Source organism: Haliotis rubra, unplaced genomic scaffold, assembly GCF_003918875.1.
Source record: "Haliotis rubra isolate DU_JTF1 unplaced genomic scaffold, ASM391887v1 Scf1327, whole genome shotgun sequence".
Taxonomy (NCBI): domain Eukaryota; kingdom Metazoa; phylum Mollusca; class Gastropoda; order Lepetellida; family Haliotidae; genus Haliotis; species Haliotis rubra.
Window position 1 is genome coordinate 168416 of NW_025765256.1, and position 6274 is coordinate 174689.

General features: G+C 35.2%; 1 protein-coding gene across 2 annotated transcripts in view; it reads left to right on the forward strand.

The window, feature by feature from the left end:
• LOC124267634 (mucin-5AC-like) overlaps nucleotides 1–6274 on the forward strand; it is a 155047-nt gene extending 148773 nt beyond the window's left edge. For both annotated transcript variants that reach the window (XR_006896075.1, XR_006896074.1), the window contains 6 exons: nucleotides 3607–3897; nucleotides 4367–4652; nucleotides 4947–5608; nucleotides 5699–5795; nucleotides 5933–6043; nucleotides 6243–6274. The gene's annotated coding sequence lies outside the window, so the exon portion shown is untranslated. The remainder of the gene's footprint in view (nucleotides 1–3606; nucleotides 3898–4366; nucleotides 4653–4946; nucleotides 5609–5698; nucleotides 5796–5932; nucleotides 6044–6242) is intronic.

Sequence of the window (6274 nt, forward strand, 5' to 3'; positions counted from 1 at the left end):
AACAGAGCCAACTGCTGGTTTTGTTTAAGTAATCAGGTATCAATCAAATGTTTTGAAAGTAGCGTGTCAGGTATGAAATGCCATCTTCAACTGAGCCTCAAATTTCTGGTGTGCCCCTGCTGTGATATTGCTGGAATATTGCTAACAGCATCGTTAAACCCAACTCACTCACTCACTCACTCAACAGAGCCTCACTACATGTTTGGTTTAAGTAATCAGGTATCAATCAGATGTAGCGTGTCAGGTATGAAATATACAGGTTTTGGTGTCAACAGTCTTGTATCTGTCAAGGCAATGTATAAAGTAAGTAAAGTCTTCAGATCCACTGTGAATGATTGCAACAAGTCCGCATATTTCAGAACGACACGTTGGTGTTTGATGCAGAGAAACAGAATAACGGTATTGCTGATCTGAACATGTATCTGTCAGACGTATGCAAGATTCTGTATATAAGCAGATACAGTTTAACAAACAACACAGTAATTATATACTTGAACTGATCTGAACATGTATCTGTCAGACGTATGCAAGATTCTGTATATAAGCAGACACAGTTTAACAAACAACACAGTAATTATATACTTGAACTGATGTGAACATGTATCTGTCAGACGTATGCAAGATCTCTGTATATAAAAAAGCAGACACAGTTTAACAAACAACACAGTAATTATATACTTGAACTGATCTGAACATGTATCTGTCAGACGTATGCAAGATTCTGTATATAAGCAGATACAGTTTAACAAACACCACAGTAATTATATACTTGAACTGATCTGAACATGTATCTGTCAGACGTATGCAAGATTCTGTATATAAGCAGATACAGTATAACAGACAACACAGTAATTATATACTTGAACTGTATATAAGCAGATACAGTATAACAAACAACACAGTAATTATATACTTGAACTGTATATAAGCAGATACAGTATAACAAACAACACAGTAATTATATACTTGAACTGTATATAAGCAGATACAGTATAACAAACAACACAGTAATTATATACTTGAACTGTATATAAGCAGATACAGTATGTAACAAACAACACAGTAATTATATACTGGAACTGTATATAAGCAGATACAGTATAACAAACAACACAGTAATTATGTACTTGAACTGTATATAAGCAGATACAGTATAAAAAACAACACAGTAATTATATACTTGAACTGTATATAAGCAGATACAGTATAACAAACAACACAGTAATTATATACTTGAACTGTATATAAGCAGATACAGTTTAACAAACACCACAGTAATTATATACTTGAACTGATCTGAACATGTATCTGTCAGACGTATGCAAGATTCTGTATATAAGCAGATACAGTTTAACAAACAACACAGTAATTATATACTTTGAACTGATCTGAACATGTATCTGTCAGACGTATGCAAGATTCTGTATATAAGCAGACACAGTTTAACAAACAACACAGTAATTATATACTTGAACTGATGTGAACATGTATCTGTCAGACGTATGCAAGATTCTGTATATAAGCAGACACAGTTTAACAAACACCACAGTAATTATATACTTGAACTGATCTGAACATGTATCTGTCAGACGTATGCAAGATTCTGTATATAAGCAGATACAGTTTAACAAACACCACAGTAATTATATGCTTGAACTGATCTGAACATGTATCTGTCAGACGTATGCAAGATTCTGTATATAAAGCAGATACAGTATAACAGACAACACAGTAATTATATACTTGAACTGTATATAAGCAGATACAGTATAACAAACAACACAGTAATTATATACTTGAACTGTATATAAGCAGATACAGTATAACAAACAACACAGTAATTATATACTTGAACTGTATATAAGCAGATACAGTATAACAAACAACACAGTAATTATATACTTGAACTGTATATAAGCAGATACAGTATAACAAACAACACAGTAATTATATACTTGAACTGTATATAAGCAGATACAGTATAACAACAACACAGTAATTATGTACTTGAACTGTATATAAGCAGATACAGTATAAAAAACAACATAGTAATTATATACTTGAACTGTATATAAGCAGATACAGTATAACAAACAACACAGTAATTATATACTTGAACTGTATATAAGCAGATACAGTTTAACAAACACCACAGTAATTATATGCTTGAACTGATCTGAACATGTATCTGTCAGACGTATGCAAGATTCTGTATATAAGCAGATACAGTTTAACAAACAACACAGTAATTATATACTTGAACTGATGTGAACATGTATCTGTCAGACGTATGCAAGATTCTGTATATAAGCAGACACAGTTTAACAAACAACACAGTAATTATATACTTGAACTGATGTGAACATGTATCTGTCAGACGTATGCAAGATTCTGTATATAAGCAGACACAGTTTAACAAACAACACAGTAATTATATACTTGAACTGATCTGAACATGTATCTGTCAGACGTATGCAAGATTCTGTATATAAGCAGATACAGTTTAACAAACACCACAGTAATTATATACTTGAACTGATCTGAACATGTATTTGTCAGACGTATGCAAGATTCTGTATATAAGCAGATACAGTTTAACAAACACCACAGTAATTATATACTTGAACTGATCTGAACATGTATCTGTCAGACGTATGCAAGATTCTGTATATAAGCAGATACAGTTTAACAAACACCACAGTAATTATATACTTGAACTGATCTGAACATGTATCTGTCAGACGTATGCAAGATTCTGTATATAACAGATACAGTATAACAGACAAGACAGTAATTATATGCTTGAACTGTATATAAGCAGATACAGTATAACAAACAACACAGTAATTATATACTTGAACTGTATATAAGCAGATACAGTATAACAAACAACACAGTAATTATGTACTTGAACTGTATATAAGCAGATACAGTATAACAAACAACACAGTAATTATATACTTGAACTGTATATAAGCAGATACAGTATAACAAACAACACAGTAATTATATACTGGAACTGTATATAAGCAGATACAATTATAACAACAACACAGTAATTATGTACTTGAACTGTATATAAGCAGATACAGTATAAAAAACAACACAGTAATTATATGCTTGAACTGTATATAAGCAGATACAGTATAACAAACAACACAGTAATTATATGCTTGAACTGTATATAAGCAGATACAGTTTAACAAACACCACAGTAATTATATACTTGAACTGATCTGAACATGTATCTGTCAGACGTATGCAAGATTCTGTATATAAGCAGATACAGTTTAACAAACAACACAGTAATTATATGCTTGAACTGATCTGAACATGTATTTGTCAGACGTATGCAAGATTCTGTATATAAGCAGATACAGTTTAACAAACACCACAGTAATTATATACTTGAACTGATCTGAACATGTATCTGTCAGACGTATGCAAGATTCTGTATATAAGCAGATACAGTTTAACAAACAACACCGTAATTATATACTTGAACTGATGTGAACATGTATCTGTCAGACGTATGCAAGATTCTCTATATAAGCAGATACAGTTTAACAAACACCACAGTAATTATATACTTGAACTGTATTCCAGTTGGACCAGAGCAGGTTGATGTAACAATGCCAGAGAACAATGTAACTTTAGAGAACATAAATATCACTTTGACCTGTGGTACCACCGGTTACCCCAACCTGACCTTCACCTGGGACTACAGTGATGGAACACCCGTAGGTGGCAGCACAGGACCTGTAGCAGAATCTTCTACTTGGTGGTCCCAGACTCTTATCTTCAGGCCAAACAAAGGCAAGACAAGTGTGAGGTGTCAAGTCAGAAACACCATAACATCGACAGCTAAGACTGGTTCTGTGTCACTGGATGTCAAATGTAAGTTCAGGAGTGTTTCGAGGGATTTTATTCATAACGCAAAGCATTTCCATCGTGTAAATACTTCCTGGACATCATAATGCCTATGCCAGTTTCTGGGGGTATTTTTTCAGTTTTCTACTTTGCACTATAAGCGTATGCCACTGATGTATTTAATTGTATTTGCAAGCTGACTGCCATATCAAGATGGTGTTACTACACATTCGTGTGGTGTATAATTGTCTTAAGCGATCACTAGCGTTAATGTAAAACGTTAATATCAAACTTTGATTATCCAGTGTAACGGATTCCACAGGGCATTAGAGGTAACATAGCAGTGAAAATGATATGACTGGATCACCGGAAACGGTGGTAAGACCAGGCTTTAAATCCATCGATCTCGTGAAACAACCCAGATATATTCATGGTCCTCGCTGTTACATGTACACTTCATGTTCTGTTTTTCATGGTTAAACCATATTTGTTTAAGATCCCCACGTGTCCCTCCCTCCATCACACAGTTTCCGGCTCTGATGTTTGAAGGAGACCCACAGACAATCAGCTGCTCGGTGACAGGAGGAAATCCTCTAGCTACACAATCACATGGTCCTGTCCTGGCACTGGATCAGCATCGGTCAGTGACAGTGGTCAGACCAGGACATCTACTCTCTCCTTTACTGTCAGCAGGAGTCAGAATGGTCAACAGTGTCAGTGTCTGGGGGCGTGGCAGTATGGTGGATACAACTACACTGATGCCAGGACATTCAACGTCAGCTGTGAGTACCGTTAACTGCTTCTGGAAGGACTGACAGGTACAAAGGATACTCCCTTCTCATTGAAACATGTATGGATGATCAATCCTTTCTGATATTCGAGATCCCTGAAGTGTCTGGCCATGCTTGTCATTAATAGATTGGCAATTTAGAAGCTGTATTATTGATGTAAATGATACCTATGTCAAACTTTGTAACCGGGACAACACAAAGCTTGGGACTAAGTCAATAATTAATTGATTATCAGAAATTATCGAGTACGTATATGATTCATGTAAAACTCATTTTACACCGCAGGTCCCACAAACCGACAACCAATCAAAGCCGATTGTAACATGACAGGTGCAATAGCAGGAACCGCAATAGGGGAACCCTACTTCTTACCTTACTGATTGGAGGACTAGTTCTGGCTGTCCTCTATAGGAAGGGTTCAGGTTTGGAAACGTCATGAAAGGTATGTTGTTAAATCTCATTGGCAAGAAGTAGTGTGCCGTGATGTTATATTTCAACGTGAATTTAATTGATCACGATGGTGGACGTGAAAGTTATCTGTGAACCTGGTACTGTATGCACAAACAATAAATACATATAAATGCAGTTGATGCTAAGCAGCATGTCTGTCATAACCGTTTCACATGATTCATGGTTCCTTTGCATCAGTAACCAACAATTTCCAGATTGCATGAGTCATCATGTGCGGTGTGTGTTTTTCGTTGAACTATATATGGATTGTCTTCTTTTCAGAAAATGCTTCCCCAAAAGGTACACCAGATTGATAAATCGTCCGTTTTGAAAGAATTGGCTTTAAAATACTTAAAATGTAATTTATAATCAGATATTAATATCAAATAAAATAAGTATGCGTTTCCATTATGAGATCCATGACATATCTCATTCACTTTTGTAGCACTAGAAGCCCTGAATTTGAAGAAAATGAAAACATAGGATATTCCTCCTAGGTAGGTTCAACATTTATGGTCAGATATCGAGTTGATCACAAGATAGTCGTACTTTTCGAATTTTTATGTGTTTATATTGATTTGTTACAGATCACATCAACAGTCCAGCTAGGCCCCTCAAGCGTGGATACAGAGGGTTCGGAAAGACAACATTACACACAGCTGAAGGTGTATGAGAATACAAACGGTAGATGGATACAGTGTTACATTATTATAGCACTCAGTCATAAGTAAAGTAGAGTATTTCAAGTATTATATCTATCGTTGTGTTTGGAATGGAATACAACATGAACTGTTATTTGGAAATGCGTATCGTGGTTTCAGTCGTGGCCAAATCAGAGACAAGTACCTACGAAAACATGACAGAGACGCCTCCAGTACCATACGAGTCCATCAGCGCATCTCCATACCAGAACAGCGGCGCTCAACCTTGAGGTAAGCTATATTTTGAAAACAAAAACAAAGTTAAATATAATAAATTGTACACAAGAACAGTCTCAAACTGACACCTTGGCTTTCTGATCTGTTCTAATGTAGAGTGTATTGTTTACTGTGTTATAATTTGACTTGGCACATTCTTGACGATAATAATGAGACACACTGAATGTACTACTGTTATTTCATGTATTTTCAGATCCTGACTACGGGAATACGTAAACCAAACAA